The 18,819-nt window shown below is 39.4% G+C and overlaps 1 protein-coding gene and 1 pseudogene across 9 annotated transcripts in view; both read right to left on the reverse strand.

Moving 5' to 3' along the window:
- PTPN21 (protein tyrosine phosphatase non-receptor type 21) overlaps nt 1-18,819 on the reverse strand; it is an 89,603-nt gene that overhangs the window by 65,147 nt on the left and 5,637 nt on the right. The gene's annotated exons all lie outside the window — the stretch shown is intronic.
- On the reverse strand, nt 9,713-12,737 carry LOC101280863 (HIG1 domain family member 1A, mitochondrial-like; annotated as a pseudogene).

Consider the following 18,819-nt stretch of genomic DNA (forward strand, 5'->3'; position numbering starts at 1 on the left):
ATAAAACTCTTGAGAAGAAAACATAGAAGTAAACTTTCATGACCCTGAATTTGGAAACAGATTCTTAGATATGATGCCAAAAGTATGAGAAACAAAGGGAAAAACATATTTGACTTCATCAAAATTTAAAACTGTGTGCATCAAAGAACCAAATCAAGAAAGCAAAAAGACAACCTTCAGAATGGGAGAAAATATTTCCAAATCATATATTTGATAAGGGTCTAGAATCTAGAATATATAAAGAACTCACACAACAACAAAAAGACAAACAACTCATTTTTAAAAACAGGCAAAGGACTTCGATATTTCTCCAAAGAACACAAACAAATGGCCAAGAAACACATGAAAAAATGCTCAATCACCAGTAGTGAAAACCAACCCAGAACCACAATGAGATACCATTCCACACCCATTAGGATGGCTATAACTTAAAACAGAAAATAAGTGTTGCTGAGGAAGTGGAGAAATTGGAACCCTTGTATATTGCTGGTAAGAATGTAAAGTGGTTCAGCTGCTATGGAAAACAATTTAGCAGCTCCTCAAAAAATTAAACATATAATTACCATGTGACACAGCAATTCCACTCCTATATATTTTCCTGAAAGAACTAAAAACAGGCACTCAAACAAATACATGTAAACACATGTTTATAGCAGGGCTGTTTGCAGTAGCCAAAAGGTGGAAACAAGCCAAATGCCCATCAGTAGATGAAAAGATAATTATGGAATATACATACAGTGGAACATTATTCAATCATTTTTTAAAAAAGTAGACACATGTTACAACATGGATGGACTTCAGAAACATTACGCTAAGTGAAAGAAGACAGTCACAAAAGGTCACATGTTGTATAACTCCATTTAAAGGAAATATCCAGAATAGATGATCCATAGAGACAGAAAGTAGACTGGTGGTTGTGAGGTGTGGAAGTAGGGAGGAATGGGGAGTAACTGCTTAATAGGTAGAGGATTTTCATTTAGGGTAATAAAATTGTTTTGGAACTAGACAGAGGTAGTATTGTGAATGTACTAAATGCCATTGAATTGTTTACTTTGAAATGGTTAACTTTCTGTTGTGTGAATTTCATCTCAAAAAAGATATTTTTGAGGATCAGAACCACTCAAAATCAAATACACAATTTTAAAACTTTATTTTTAGATGTTTAAATACATCATATTCAGTGTATTTGAAAAAGTCTAAGGGGAAAAAAATGAACCAGAAATAGATGAACCTAGCTACGGGTTAATTATATTTTCTACTTTCTAATATCTATACTTAGGTCAAGATTTTGTACAGTTTGACAAATACCTGGCAAACTCAACTATGTGAACATAAATGAAAAACACAGAATAAGCAAGAATGTGTTTGAGTAATGAAAAATTTGTCAAAATCAAAGCAATAAAAGTATATGCCCTTGACAAAGAAGAAATTTCTCCTTCCTCTTTTACAGAACTTTTTTTTATTTTATTTTACACATACTTGTAATGAGTTTAGTAATCTGGTTATCCAATTAAAAGCAGATTAAAAGATGACAAATTACTGAAATCCCCTGGCAGTCCAGTGTTTAGGATTCTGTGTACTTTCACTGCCCTGGGCCTGGGTTCGATCCCTGGTTGAGGAACTAAGATCCCATAAGCCTGCAGTGCAGACAAAAAAAAAAAAAAAAGACAAATAAAGGGGAAAGACTGGTTAAGTAGCATGTTGGCAGCAGCAGGAAGTGATGGGTAACACTGTTTCACCAAGAGAGAACACATACAAACAAAAACCCTTTCAAAGGAAGTTAGAAAGAATTACAAAGGCAAAGTAGCCTGGAGTTATTTTTCAAAGGAACAAATAACTCTAAACATTAATTAGTCATGTATTTAATAACAACCATTGTTGCTAAAAATTAGTCAGTGTCCTTTTGTAGACACTGAGGGGTAGAGAAGTTTATAAAGTTTTCTAAAAATTGGCATTATAAATAGTTTGAAAAATAAAATAAATAAATTTATTAAAAAAGGAGGCTTCCATGGTGGCGCAGTGGTTAAGAATCCACCTGCCAACGCAGGGGACACGGGTTCGAGCCCTGGTCTGGAAGGTTCCCACATGCCGCGGAGCATGCCGTGTACCACAACTACTGAGCCTGCGCTCTACAACCCGCTAGCCACAACTACTGAAGCCTGTGCACCTGGAGCCCATGCTCCACAGCAAGAGAAGCCACCGCAATGAGAAGCCCACACACCGCAACAAAGAGTAGCCCCTGCGCACCGCAACTGGAGAAAGCCCGCGCACGGCAATGAAGACCCATTGCAGCGAAAAATAAAATAAATAAATTAAGAAAAAAAAAAAAGTCTGGACCAAATAGTTCTCCTTAGTTAAAAGGCAAAGTTAATTATTTCATTTCCCAAATATAGTTAGAAAAATAACTTATTTTATATACAGCTTTACAGTACTTGAGCCAACTGTGGTTTCATTACTTCACTTGTAAGTTCAACCATATTTTCCAAAGCCATGAAAGATATTTCAGTTTTTTGCTGTTTGGGGAACTGCTGTTATTTCTATTGATGTTTCCTCCCGGGGGCTACTGCAATTCCCATAGTTGCCACTAGCACGGTGTAGTGCCAAGAGCACAGACTGACGGTCCAAAGGCTTTCGGCTTCTGAATCCTGGCTCCACCACTGACCAGCTCTTGAGCAAGTCACTTCCTCACTGAGTCTCAGCTTATCCATAGGGAAAATGACACGGACTCTGCCTTCCTCAAAACGTTGTGGTAAAGTAGCTTTGCAAGTTTTAATTGTGCTGATAAACTTAAAAGCACTCAGAACATTTGCTATGAGTACATTAAATTTAGCAGATAGGATCTCTTTAGGTGTGTCTGAGAAAGCAGAACAAAACTTGAGTCAGTTATGCTTCTTCCATGAAAATAAAAATGTCCAAATAATCGTCAAACTAATGTCTTCCTTTTATTTAAAGTTACCAGGACCTTTTATTTATTTATTTTTTAAATACAAAAACTTTGGTACAGACAGGCTCCCCTGTGTGCCTTAAATTTCAACTATTACCAGTCATTACTTGATCTAGATGTTTCCTCAGAATCATGTTTTCTCTTCCTTGAGTCCAAATTTTTGGGGTTACGCACATCCTGTATTGTTTATGGGCTTGGTTTAATTGTAATAAAAATTTCCCCATAGCGGGGCTTCCCTGGTGGCGCAGTGGTTGAGAGTCCGCCTGCCGATGCAGGAGACACGGGTTCGTGCCCCGGTCTCGGAAGATCCCACGTGCCGCGAAGGGGCTGGGCCCGTGAGCCATGGCCACTGGGCCTGTGCGTCCAGAGCCTGTGCTCCGTAACGGGAGAGGCCACAACAGTGAGAGGCCCGCGTACCGCAAAAAAAAAAAAAAAAAAAAAAAAAAATTTCCCCATAAACCAGCCTTTAATAATTGGCTTTTGGGGGACATCCCTGGTGGTCCAGTGGGTAAGACTCCACGCTCCCAATGCAGGGGTCCCAGGTTCGATCCCTGGTCGGGGAACTAGATCCCACATGCATGCCGCAACTAAGAGTTCACATGCCGCAACGAAGATCCCGCGTGCCGCAACTAAGACCCAGCAAAAATAAACAAATATTTTTTTAAAAATTTTAAGATAAACACTAATAATATTTATATGTAATATAAATATTAAAATAAATATTTAAAATAAATGAATAAATACTTAAATAATTCTTTTTAATGGTTTTTGGTTCATGCCTCCCACCACTCCTAACTACCCAGTACCTTTCCCAATAAGAAACTTTACCTCCACCTGGCTTCTCTTTCTCACAGCTCTCTCTACTCCCACTGTGACCAAATCAAGCTGACTTGACCTGTGGGGAAACTCATTCCAATTGAAGCCTCTCAATATCTGAGTCTTCTAGCATCCTCTAGATCAATCCTCAATTATCACTGAATAATTTTTGTGAAACTTCCTCACTGTCATGTTTATATTCACCCTTTCCTATTTTGTTCTGAACAAACATATCAGGAGTTTTCATAAAGTTATTCAATGATTTTTCCATAAAAACAAAAGTTGCACAGTTACAAAACTTGGCTTCTTTCCAGACACAACATAGTTGACTTACTTTAAAAGAACTAACATTTACTCTGAAAACAAGGTGATTTTGATAATTCAGCTTTCTGTTCAGATGAAAAGACAGTTTACAAATTTTAGAGCTTGGATAAAAGGTGCAGTACCCCAAATCACAGTCATTTAAAGAGACACCAGCTATTATAAGCAGGTCCAAATCCTGTCAGAATGTAAACCCTTTCCAAATCCAAGTCATTTCTTGTCTAATTATTTTAAGAGTCTTTTTAGTTGTACTATTTTTAAAGTAGAGGGACATACAAATTAGCCAAAGGGTTTTTTAAGCCACTGATGCACTGAGTTTGGTAAAAGTTAATCCCATATAAAATTGCAACTATAATTTTATCCTGATGCTTTTCTTAGACTAGGCAGAAGTCAGAAGACTTTTCATCAGGAGGGAGATGAGAGGAGACAGCACTAGATAAAGCCTATCCCTGGCAGAGATCATCTAACAAGGGCAGTTAACAAGTATTAACCTAATTCAAGTCTAGAGCTTACCTCTACACGGTGTGTGCCATAAATAATGAAGCACTGCACTTCTTCCTTTTGACAGATACTGTGATGGTCACAATGCCTCAAAGCACACAGTATTTTTTTTTTCTTTTCTGTTTAATTTCAATCCATTTTCTTCTATCATTGGTTAAATAATACATTACCTATTTGACAGTCAAGGTTACAATATACAATATCACTGTACTCTACACATATGAGGATTCAAGAAGATGACAATCAAAAGTACATCTTAGTCTTGAAATTATACTGAAACTTATTAAACTGAAGCCCAAGTAACTGAAGTCCTTAAATGACCAGATTTTGTTGTTGTTATTGGAGCATTTAACTTCCAGGAAAAAAGTAAAACGGTAAGCCAATTTGTTGAAAGTCCAGGACATGAACTGGGATCACTATTTACACAGAGGACTGCTCACAGCTTTGCTACTTACCATCCTGGACAGTAAGATGCTATGAAGAAACAATGATCCTGAAACACAGTAAGATCACTCTTCAAAAAATATACTTTCTAAGAAAAATGGACTAAAGTCTTAGAAGGATTCATCTTTTCATTCAATGAATATTGATTGAATACCTACTGTGAGTCAAACACTGTTCAGGGTGGTAGGGATACAGCACTGAACAAAAGAACACAATTCCTGCCCTCAAGTAACTTACATTCCAGTAGGAGGAGAAAGACAAGCAAAATTATCTGAGAAGTTAGATACTGATAAATGCTATGAAGAAAGATATTCAATTATAAAATTAAAATGTCAAACACGTTTTGACAGAGTAAGCTAGAATTAAACAGGAAAATTTAGTACATATAACATTTTACTGCACAAAAATGACAGAAATAACAGATGTTACTGCACACACTTTCAACATCAAAGGTTAATGTTCTCTATTTGTACTACCACATACGAGGTCACTTTGTTTAGGACCCACAAAACTGAGGGTAAAACAGAGCCTTCCATTCTTCAATCATTTTAGTTAACTAGTTTGTTATATTGCAGGATCATGTCTTATATGCCATTCCAAGAAATGAATTAGTTAGATTTCTTTTTGTTCAAATCTCCTAAATTTGGGCCTTTTGGGGCTTGCTTATTAGCTTAATTCACAAATGCTTGTGTTTTAAGGCAATGAATAAATAGTAGCTGTTCTCTTTTTATTGAGAGGACAGTGAAAAAAACCAGATAACCTCAGTCTAATTTGGCCCATATTCCAGTTTTTAGATTTCAATTAAGTCACAGGAAAAAAATACTTTTCATGTTTTCTTGAACTCAAGTCATAGTTATTCCTTCTATCTTGTCTCACCATAGACAGTTAGTAGTGTGAGCAATATTCTTAGAAGTTGGAACCACACAATATAAAAATGAAAAGAAGGGCTGAAATGGGTATATTTAGGAATAGCTGCTTATTTTTCTGACATTCACTTTTCTCAGGTTAAAATTATAGCTGTTTTATGTTATACAGAAATGGTTATGGAGAATTCCCTGGTGCTCCAGTGGTTAGGACTCCGTACTTCCACTGCAGGGGGCACAGGTTCAATCCCTGGTCGGGGAACTAAGATCCCAGACCACACATGCTACAGAGTGTGGCCAAAAAAAAAAAAATTATAACCCCCCAAAACTATAAATGAATATGGGCCTTATACATTTCAAGAAAGAATCTAGTCACATTTAGTATCTATTGCCTAAAAGAATATTACCCAACATATTTTCCATTGCCTTAAAAAAATATATGTATAGCAGCTCCACTGTTCTCAATAGTATTACCATGAAAAAGCTGAGGATGATAAAATCAGGGAAATTACTTTCGTGGTTAAAATCCTAAACAGATACACATGAAGAAACTCATAGACTTCTGTTACTAAAAGCTGTATTTGTTTTTTCTTCATCAACCAAAATTTGCAAATCATGCTTTCATCATACAAGAAATAACTTTCTATCCCACATATTTACGAGGTGGTTTTCTACTTATAGCAAATACTTCTTCCAATACTCCAAGAAAAGAGTAAAACTGTTTCCCTTTTTAACATACAAAAGCTACTTCCCTTTTCTATCAGTAATATAAAGTTCCATCTAATAAAGGCCACACTTAAGGCTTTAATGGATTTGCTTTTATATGCTCCTCATTGAGGATCAAGGAATGGGGTGGGGGGTTGGAGGTACATAACTCAGAAACATACATTCGATATATTTTAATTGTTTAAGTACCATAACACCAGTTACATTTTATTAGAAGTTCTACTTAAAAATACATAAGATATTTTCATTACACTTAAAAGTAGAAGAGGATGAACTACCATTAATATGTATGTGCTATCAAGGGTAATAGGAATTATTCTCTATTATTCTATATCCAATTACCCTATATTCAAGGTATATAATGATAAAAGTCTCAATTAAAAAAAAACAGATGCAAAGGTTAAATGATAGAATCATGACTTGCAGAAGAGGAATTAAAAGTGGAATAACAATTTATAGTGGCCCTGTCCCCATGCTCATAATTCACAGATGGTAGAACGGAAACACTTGGGTGGTGTGAACTGCCGTAACGGGTGGAAATAATATCTGTGTGCACAGCAGCTAAATCACAGTGATCCAGTTCTATCAATAAAGGCAGCAAGTGCTTCAACAGGCTCACTGGTTCTACCACTTTTTCTTGTCTGGATGCAGATTCTGACTCTAGAAGCTCCCAAGTTCATCCAACAGCAGTGCAACCAGATCTTGCTTTGGAAAATGTCTCGGCAGGGAACTCTCCTGGGGTGTATTTCATCAGACTGCTACTTCCAACTCTGCCAGGAAACAAGCTCGCAAAAGGCTTCCTATCAAACAGCTCTGCCCTCAGCACTTCAGACATTCCCAGCCGTGTCTTGCGGCCTAATCATGATTCATGTTCCTTCTCAGACTTATCTTTCTTTGCCTGATGTGGCTTCAAAAACATATTTTAAACAAAATAAATTGTAGTAGTAATTAAAATAAAAGATAACAAATCTCAAGAGTACTTTAAACAATCTCCATCAGATATGGGAGGCTGCACTGTGCCAGGCTGTCCTTAAGGGCACACGCTCCGTGGCAGGCCACCTGTCACTGGCCCAAGGTCACATACCGGGAGGAAAGATGCTGATCAAGAAGGCAGAAGAAGGGGCTTCCCTGGTGGCGCAGTGGTTGAGAGTCCGCCTGCCGATGCAGGGGACACGGGTTCGTCCCCCGGTCCGGGAGGATCCCACATGCCACGGAGCGGCTGGGCCCGTGAGCCATGACCGCTGAGCCTGCGCGTCCGGAGCCTGCGCTACGCAGCGAGAGAGGCCACAACGGTGAGAGGCCACAACGGTGAGAGGCCCGCGTACCGAAAAAAAAAAAGAAGGCAGAAGAACTAGTCCCGTTGTGGTCTCTGCCACATAACCATGAGCAAGTTACTTAACAACTCTTTGTCTCTGTTCACCATCTGTAAAATTAAGATGGATATGAGTACCTCACTCATAGGATTGTTGGGGATCAAAATAAGCGAAAACATTAAAAACACTTAAAACAATGTTTCATATGCAATAAGTGCTCAAGTAATATTAACTCTTATTATCAGAGTTTAAGTCCCCTTAAACAGTATAAAATTTCATATTACATCTTCTGTAGTATAGAAAATTCTACACTTAAATGCTTCCTTCACTAATGGGGCTTTCTCTTTGGCAATTTTTCTCTTTCTTTCCTTTTAAAATAAATTATTTAAAAAAAATACAACAATTGGATTGCTTTTCTTTAGAAAAATGGCAATGGCTCAAAGGAAAAGTAGAGCATCGTTGAGGGAAAAGTGTTAAACCTGCAGCTGAAAGACCTGAACTCTAGCTGGGGGCTGTCACTTACTAGTTGCCCCAGCCAGGCCCAGGGGGTACTGTAATGGACAGTGAAGTCTGCACTCTAGCAATGGGTCACAGATATTGAACAAATAATAATATGTAGTTTTAGATATAGTCTTCATTATTAAACATGCTTCACTTTTCTTTCTGTTATCCTACTGCAATATAGAATGTAGAAGTGTTCTTTTCCTTAAGTCACCATTCAAACATAAATCTGACTTCAAAATACGTGCCAGAAATAAAGGTACAAACAAATATGCATTTGCAAAATATGGGTGAGAATTAAGGTTATTTTCTAGATGATTCATTCCAAACTCTGGGAAGAAGAGAAAGGGTATTATAAGGAATATCTTTATTCTCAGTGGTATAGCTGTGAACTTAATTGGCTGACTTAATGACAACACCTTGAGTCATTTTTCTCCAATCCATCTTTCTCAGTAAATTATTCCAACCAACGAATAAATCTACATGATGCAAAAGAAAACGGAAATGACTAAAGAAAAATAACTCTATACTACAACAAGTGACCTGCACCAGGACCTCCCCTTGGTCTGGACACTGCCCATCTTTGGTCCACTCCATCTCTGAGATGGTGGGAGGAGGAAGGAAGTCAATTACCTCAGGATTAAATTAAATATACATAAAGCATCTAGTACAGTGCTAGGCACCTTGTCAGTACCCAACAGAAAGCTATTGTTACTATCCCGTATCATATATGAAAGAAACAAAATCCAGAGAAGTTGGTTTCCTTGGGCCACACAGGTAGTGTACAGGGATTTGAACCCATATTCAATTAGCACCAAAACTCCACCTTGTTGCCTACAAAACCCCGTGCTTTGCCAACTGCAGTTGAATTTGATGGTACAAAGTTCAATCTGTTAAAATCCACTTGATATCGAAATTAATTTGTCAAGTCAAAGTCTGAGCCGTCTAAATAATTGTAACATGACTGAGCAAAGACAAGTTGTTTTTATATTCACAAGGAAATGAGCTGTTTCCACCCAGCATGAAATTACTTGTGTATTTTCTTAGCCTGCTCAGTTAAAGCTTGTTCAAAATAACACACTCTGTCCTATTTATAAATAAAAACTCTGCACACCTGTTAGTGATTTCATTTGGATGATCTATATAAGGTGGCACAAACCCTTGATAGAAGTTATTTCTATAACATGCTGCTACTTCTCATATAGGATTTGTGACATGCGTGTTTCTTCTAGTGAAATTAACATCTTTTTCTTTTTTTTGAAATTAACATCTTAAGCTGATTCTTTTTTTTTTTTTTCTTTAATTTATTATTTATTTGGTTGCACTGGGTCTTAGTTGTGGCAGGCGGGCTCCTTAGTTGTGTCACGTGGGCTCCTTAGTATGGCATGGTTGCAGCATGCATGTGGGATCTAGTTCCCTGACCAGGGATAGAACCCGGGCCCCCTGCATTGGGAGCGCAGAGTGTTATCCACTTCACTAGCAGGGAAGTCCCTTAAGCTGATTCTTAAGAATGTAAATTGCCTCTGGGTATCCTGTCAGTTCATTAAAAGATAAATCCAAGTGACATTTATTTATGAACAAACTGCTTGGAGAACCAAATAGGAAAATATTTGCTAAACCAACATATTGTTAAGGCAGTGATATGAGCAAAGGCTTTGTTAACAGAAAAGAAAATGCCATGTTCAGGTAGGGTGTGTGTCTGACAAGACAAATGAAGTACAGCGCTCAACAACTGGCCGGGGGAATTGGTTAATGCGTGAAGGAAATATGAGTCATCCGTTCATTCACTGGAGAACTGTCGCATACCTACTGCCTAGGTGGGCACAAAGGTGCTGTTTGGTAGGGAAGACAGACTTGGATCTACCATCAGAGGTACAATAAAGGAACGACCATTCACAACCTCCTCCCTTTCCTCCTTGAAGGGAGATTTTTTTTCCTTAACATTAATTGTCCAAGTGAGGAAATGAATACCCCACATGGCCTTTTTTGAGATCTAAAGATAAAGCCATTCAAAACAGGCATTTGGGGCTTCCCTGGTGGCGCAGTGGTTGAGAGTCCGCCTGCCGATGCGGGGGACACGGGTTCGTGCCCCGGTCCGGGGAGATCCCACGTGCCGCGGAGCGGCTGGGCCCGTGAGCCACGGCCGCTGGGCCTGCGCGTCCGGAGCCGGTGCTCCGCAACGGGAGAGGCCACAACAGTGAGAGGCCCACATACAGCAAAACAAAACAAAACAAAAAAAAACCCAAAAAAAAAAACAGGCATTTGCAGGGGAAGTGGGGGAGGAGCGATACCTCAGAGGCAAGTTATTTTCTTAAAAATATGAAGGTCTTAAATTTTTCACAAATCTTCCATCCTACCACCACCTTCACTCTGGAGAAAAGAAAGATTAGGGAAGAAAGATCCTGTTAAGCCGAGAGAAGGGGAAAGATTGCCTCTTGCATGAGTACAAAGCCTGAGCTCATAGACGACTGTACCCACAGTCGGCTGTACCCACTGTACCCACAGCCTGAGCTCATAGACGACTGAAAGAGGGGTGTATCCAAGACCCACGTGAAGTTGTATGCAAAATTCTGCATTTTGATCACAGTCTCAAAGGGGTCCATGTCATTTATAATTTTAAAAGTTAAAGTTCAAGCAGAAGTGACAGATACAAACTCAAATTCTGGCTCTTCTGCTGTATGATTGCCCAGATTTGCACAGCAAATCACCCAATTTTTCAGAACTTCTGTTTCCTCCTTTTAAAATGGAAAAACAATGCCCAACTCATCGTGAGGATTAAATGAGATAAGGCAGGTCAAGCTTCCAGCATGACAATGTTCATCCACCCGGGAGGAGGACAGCAGAAAGCTGTTAGAGCGTCTAGCATTATAAGGAATTAGATCTGGAACCATATACGCCAAGAACAATGGACAGAACTTAGAGCCCCTAAAACACCGTCAGTTCCCCATGTCTGCCATTTTGTAACAACTCACAAACCTCCCCATATGAGCATATTCATCTCCATTCCATATGGTCATGAGACCACACTATTTTTTATTTATTTATTTTTGTGTGTGTGTTCACTTACTTTAATAACACTACATTTACCATGTTATCACCATGGAATGTAAATTCAGGTTAGACAAGAGAATTTCACAAGTACAACAAAGCATTCTGTAGTATACCAAAGTTGGTATAATGTCTGACCAAACCAACTTGCTCATAAATCACTTCCATTACAGGCAATTTATTTAGTTTAACATTTATGATTCTTTCAGAGAAAATAAACAGACTGCACACATTTAAAAAGTATTTTTCATTTACCTTTGCATTAGCACTTAAAATACACATTTCTATTTCAAAATGCCATTTCAAAATTATTCTACTATAACAGCAGCAAACTATAATTCTGCAATTACAAAACAGCTAAACGGGGATCTACAGTTAAGTTACTCTCATGTTTACAACTATGATTCTGAAACAGATACTACTTCAAAGCAGCTGTTACCAGCTCTTTAGGTTTGGTTTAAAAACACACACATAGTTGCTGGGAGGTTTATAAGGTTGTATTCCGTGCACTGTTCTGAAAGGGTTCTTCAAGAGCCAACCAGACCTTAAAAACAGTACTCAGTCCACAAGGCAGTCAGAAAGAGTTAAATTAACTGGGGTAAATAGGACTCCTACATTACATCAAAAGCATATGACAGTCTGCAGCAACTGGGAGCATTTACAGGTTTGGCATGTTGTCCTCTTTACAACTAATTTTATCAGAAGAGTTTAAGAAGGTGGACATTGTACCACTATCAAGTGCATTTAAAAGTGACATGTTTTTGTGCTCATCTGACTCCCCTGAATGACCTAGCTAGTGAACTAGCCACTAGGCAAATCAAGCCTGCAAGAAAGGAAGCCAATATTCAAATTACCATGTTATTGTCCGACCCACAGAATTTATTTTCAACATAAACATATAACCTCAATATGAGATGTCTAACTAAAGCAAGCACCACCAAGACCAAGACAGCATCTCCTCTTCTAAGGTTTAGGTTCTGCCCAGATTTCTTGATACATGGAATAGCCCATACCAAGAGTCACTGCTCCCACAACAAAGCCTTGGGCTGCCACACGCATGTGGATCAGGTGAACAGACATTTTAGTATTGCCCCTGTTCTTCAATTTATATAATCCATATGCAACGATTGCTGCAAAACCTGCCATTCCAATGCGGACAAATGGTGCCTCTCTAGCTTTTAGGGTAAATTTAGATCCCTAATCTTCACCATATGAAGGAAGAGAAACATCTGTGTCACTTGACATAGTGATTGAAGAATCTTCAGACAACGGCACAACGTCGCAGGCTCCTACCGGCTTCTCGAGACCACACTATTATGATAGATCATTGGTGACAGAGATTCAAGGACATCTCCAATGTCTCTTAGGTGAAAAATCCAGCACTGGGAGAAAAACATCTCAGACTATTACCCCTTAAATTTATTAGAAATTAAGTGAAGGTTGAATATTCCATTTCTTTAAGTAAACAGGTATCCAAATTCTATAATAACTTGTGTGATAATACATTATTCTAAAATGCATAATATCTCCATGTTTATGTGTATAGTCCCTCTACTTATATATATGACTAGTTATTAATTATCTAGACCAAGTAAGACAAATAACAGAAAATCTAAAATCAAGAAAAATCCTTGCTCATTTATAATCAGGTTTGGACTTTGGAAAGCTTTCTTTATCTAGGTAGAGAGGCCAATCTAAGATTTACATCTGCTTCAGATGGTCCAATAGATCTAACTCAACTATTTACTGATCCTTGTCTATACGTCAATCTTACCTGTTTTATAACATACATACCTGAATGAATAACTACTCAGCCCAAAGGTTAAAAAGTCTGCAGGTATTATACTCTTACCGTACACATATTTCAGCTATTTTTAGAGTCCAAATGAAAACAGCTAGTACAGAAGGAAATGTGCATGAAATTCTTGAGGTCTGCTCAGATAACAGTCAAGATAGGTCAGTGGATATTTGGAATACCTAAGACACTGATTTAAAATAAAACACTCTGAGGGCCAAGAACACTTTCTAAAGTTGTGCTTGAGAGTAATGGTTTGTATTAAGTGCATGATTCCTCTCTATTCCAACAAATCCCTTAGCCAAAAAATTTCTCCATTTGTCAGAAAACATAAGAACCTGTTCAAAGTTCAGCAGAGAAGTTGACACTCCCCTGATAGAGCAATCTAACCTCAGAGAGTCTCTAAAACCCTTTTTCTAGGTATTTGAGAAGAAGGCCCAAAATGAAAAAGAAAATCTAACGAAGAAAGGTTCTTTTCTACCTCTGTTCAAAGTTGGTAAATGTTCAATTCTCTCCAGGAAATAAAATCATACAGCAAATAAAGGCTGACTTAACTGAACTGCAGTCTGTGCTTATCAGTCTAAATTCAAAACAAGAACCTTAATTTTTAAACTAAGTAGGCACTGATTCAGCAACCATGTACTATGAGGTACAAGGCACTATTCCAGACACTGGTGATACCACAGTCCTGCTCTGATGGAGTTTACATTCCAAAGGATAAAAACTTGACATATGCATGATGCACTTCAAATACAATTTTAAAAACATTTTCTGAATATCGGTGATAAACCACATCAGAGTAACCAAATATCAAAGCCTATAATTATAATTTTAAAATGAGAGGCCAAAGTAAGAACTTCTAAGTTTTGTTAGACTTTTCAACTTATTCATCAAAATGCCTTGGAGGGGGCTTCCATGGTGGCGCAGGGGTTGAGAGTCTGCCTGCCGATGCAGGGGACACGGGTTCATGCCCTGGTCTGGGAAGGGCCGCTGAGGCTGCGAGTCCGGAGCCTGTGCTCCGCGAGGGGAGAGGCCACAACAGTCAGAGGCCACAACGGTGAGAGGCCCGCGTATCGCAAAAAAAAAAAAAAAAAAATGCTTTGGAGGTAATCTTAGGGGTGGCTTAGGATCAATCTCAATTTCAAACCTGTTATTTGAAAAAGTTATGTATGTAGGCCATACATGCAGACGACAATGAGGACCCTCCTTCCCCTCTACACAAAACACTCAGAAATAGCTGAAAGAAAACTGCCCTCTAAAATTTAAGTTATAAAACTAACACGTAATGTGTGTGTTATCATATCATAGCAGAAGCACGATAAAGTTACCTTCAAAAGGTTTCCAGGATTTTTTTTTTTTTTTTGGCCACGCCACATGGCTTACAGGATCTTAGTTCCCCGACCAGGGATCGAACCCAGGTCACCGGAGTGAAAGCGCCCAGTCCTAACCACTGGATGGTCAGGGAATTTCCCAAAAGGTTTGAGGATTTTTAAAATGTCCCTGTTTCCTAACTGAAGATTTTAAAACTTAAAATAAAAACTCCAACCAAATGTAAATTTAAGCCAAATAAGGACATTAAGATAAAGATTAAGATATATAAGAAATAATATTTTGCAATGAATCTAATTAAAACCCATGTCAGCATGATTAAAATGTGATTATCAAATGTAATATAAGATTTTAAAAGAATTCTTGAAAAAGACATACCCTAAAGAAAAGATATAAACCTTAATCCAAAATCTCATTAAAAAATTTTTTTTTGTTTAAATCCTAGGGGTTAGGTTGAGGGCAAGAGGGAAGAAACAGAGAAGTAAAACCTATCAGAGAAGTAAAAACTTACTGAAGCTCTATTTGAGGGCAATGAGACAGTGACATTGTACAAATTAATTTCAGCTGGCATGAAAATAGAGGTTCAAATATGACTGCTAAATTACAATGGTATACTAGAAATTTAAGTTTAGCAATGTAAGAAGTGCAATTACCAGTGGCTGCTGTACTTATTTGTACTATAAGAACGTTTTATAAAACAAGCATGTATTCATCTCTTAGTAAAAGGAAGAAACAAAGATATTTACAAAAGCAAGAAAAGAGTTAATTTGAAGAGGTCAGTCACCACAATGTGGAAATGGGAGTCACAAATAACAATAGCAGTGCTGAAGAATAACACTTACTGAGTTTCCTAAATACTAGGTCCTCTATTAAATGTTTTACGTTTAAGATTGTATCCTCACAACCACTGTCAAATAGACATTATTATCATCCCCAATTTACAGATGAAAAACCATTGGACTTGGGGAATTAAGTAAGGTGCCCAATGTCACACAACTGGTAAGTGGCAGCTGGGATCCAAAGCCAGGTGTTTCTAATCCAACTGGCAAATGTCTTAACCACTCTATTAAACAGCCTTCTCAAGAGGCCAGTAGAGGCAGTGCCCACCCTAGCACAGCCCAGAAATGATACACAGAGGAACTTGTCTGGTCCGTGAGGCAGTACTACTCCCCTTATGAAGATATGGAAGGTTTTCTGGGCAATTTCCCTTCTCTGATTCCAGGCTCACCAAGCAATTTCTGGTTTGCTCCAGCTTCCACATGGCCTGCCTGAAGGGAGATCATGGCCTGGCCAGAGGGCACACATTCTTGGGGCCCCTGGTAGTTCCAAATCTCATCGTAAATTACTGAACTTGCAACCTGGTTTTACAAATTCTCAAGGAGCTGGGGTAACGCAGGTCTTACTCTCTGAAACAGGTTCTTAAGGCTGACCACCTCATTCTAGATTGTGATATTCTCTCAAGGACACACTGCCCATGGGAGTAGTTATGCCCAGCTGATACACTCCTCTCTCACCACCTCCATCAACCCTCTCTAACATATACTTTCAAAATTAGAAAGTTTTCTAATTCCCCTTAAATTCTGTAAAGACTCCCATAGCTTCTCTTGAAAAAGTGTTATGAAACTCAATGAATGATATGCAAGGAACTTCAACAGCTCTGAGAGGACGGTGCTGTAATGACCAGCAGTATTTTCCTGCAGCAATCATTTTTCCCCCCATTTTTAAAAGCCACTTTCCACAGTGCAAATATGGTGGGTTTTGAAAAAAGTTGACAATCTAAGTTAACTATATTGGATACAAATATATTAACCTTTCTGTTTGTAGTTCCTTAATGTATTATCAAATACCTCACACAGTCAAAAAACAATGAAGACTGACAAGCCTCATTTAACCACACATTCAGCTTAAGCAATAAAATGTTACCCATAGAGTTGAAGCTGCCAGGTACAGCATTACAATGGGATTATCGTATGGCCCTTATAATTGTCATAATAGAAGTGAAATGTTATTCAACGAAGCAAGGAAAGTAAAGATTTTTCCCCCCAGCTTAAATTTGGGCAGTAGCAAAGCTTAGCAGCCAAATCTACATGCTATGATAATTCTGAGTTTTCTTGACGGGAGAACACTGCAAGATAACATACCACTCTCTCTTGGTATGAATCTCCTAAGTGATGTATGGACACAAACTAAGAACAGGTGTTGCCCTGACTCAGATGATTTCTAGACAGTCACTGGGCAAGATTAGGCCTGGGCCCAAGCCATCTGCTTACACGCTACGGAGCAGAGCTTCTGGAGCTTTGAAACGTTTGCTCTACAAACTTTCTAACCATGACTGTCCTTAAATGTTGGAAATAGTGGGACGGCCTGTCCAGGGGCAAGAGATTTTCTAGAGACCACACCTGTTCCCATTTAGAGCACTCTTCCCTTCTGTTAAAAATCAGTCTCGGCTTCCCTGGTGGCGCAGTGGTTGCAGGTCCGCCTGCCGATGAAGGGGACGCGGGTTCGTGCCCTGGTCCGGGAAGATCCCACATGCCGCTGAGCGGCTGGGCCCGTGAGCCATGGCCGCTGAGCCTGCGCGTCCGGAGCCTGTGCTCCGCAACGGGAGAGACCACAACAGTGAGAGGCCCGCGTACCGCAAAAAAAAAAAAATTCGTCTCATTATATACCCATAGCTGTATGAAGCTGCTTGTTCCTGAGTCTGATAACCTCAAACAAGGGATGGCAACTTCTCTGGGCTTCTTGACTAACAGAGAAGCAAAGCAATGCCTGTGGGTTCAGTTCAACCTGTATTTATTAAGCCCATTCCACGTGTAGTACTTTGGGTACAAAAATAAATTAACCACAGTTCCTCAAGCAGTTGACTCTAGTGGTTGTACGCAGACCTGGTGCATGAGGAAGAAATTACAGGAAAAAGAAACCAAAATAGGAAAAAAGGAAAAATGGGTGAAGGAAGCAAAAAAGATGGAATGGATGCAAGTAGGCAGGACCAGTCACTGAGGTCGGCGCTCCTGGTTTACTTTCTCCTTGGGCCACTCCATTTTAGTCTCCTTCTAAGGCTCTCCCTCTGTTCAACCCCAAGGAGTATGCTAAACTGTCTTCTTCTCTCATACCCTCTCCCAGGTTAACTGGCCTAGGCTGAGGATCTCCAAATCTTTCCTCCAGCCTGGATCTCTCACCTGCACTCCATACCTGCACATACTCTACCTGCTCAGCGTCCCCAGTTGGCACCTCAAACTCAGTACGTCTGAAACTGAACTCACCACACACCTCTCCCAGCTCCCCTCAAACCTGCTCTTCCTTTTGTGTGTCTTCCCTCAGCTATAGTCCCCACCATTTACTGGAAACCTTAGGATCCACCTGGACCCCAGTGAGTCCCTCCCCATTACTTGACAGGTAGGTCCTGAATATCTCCAGATGCCACTCACTTCTCTCCAGCCCCATCCAAACCCAAGTGACTACCATCTGAACTGCAACTCTATTCCTTTCTAGTCATTCTCCAAAGGGTTCACGCTTCATAAAAACAATCACACCACACGCCTATTTAAAAACTCTTCACTAACTTCCCCACTACTTTCAGGACAAGCCCAAACCCTTTAACAAGAACCCCGTATTAGGTGGCCCCTGCTCTACAACCTTTCCTCTGCCTGTGTCTTGGGCCTTGTGCAGTTCCTTTGTTGGCATAGTCTTTTCCAGCCCTTGAGAGGCCCACCCTGCCCCACCTTCAGGTCCCAGCTCAGACATCACTCGCCCTGGGAAGCTTTCCCCTTTGCTGCCTCTCCCTGCTGTCTATAGCACCCTCTACTTCCCCCATCATCGCATGCATCACGCCTGCTTTCTTACTGGTATCAACAGTAGGGTGAGCTCCAAGTATGTATGAGCTTGGCACTTAATAAGTCTTTAATAAAGACTGATCAAATGAATGGATGTTCACCAGGGGCACAGCTTATCTATTCCTGACTTTTTATGAACTACACCATTAGCAGGATTTCCAGTCAAGGCTACAACATAGGCATTTAAGTGAAATAACCCGTTTTTTCATCTTTCTCTTACCCCAGAACCAGGCAGCCAAAGACTGGAAGGGACCTGGGTTTAATTAGAGCTCTTTTCTTCACAGGCCTTACACAGCATTTTGAATTTAAGACACTGTATGGATACTTGAGGACTTCACAACTTCCTACAGACTGGATTAGGGGTTTTCCAGGGCAAACTTCCCTATGA

Source organism: Orcinus orca, chromosome 2, assembly GCF_937001465.1.
Source record: "Orcinus orca chromosome 2, mOrcOrc1.1, whole genome shotgun sequence".
NCBI lineage: Eukaryota > Metazoa > Chordata > Mammalia > Artiodactyla > Delphinidae > Orcinus > Orcinus orca.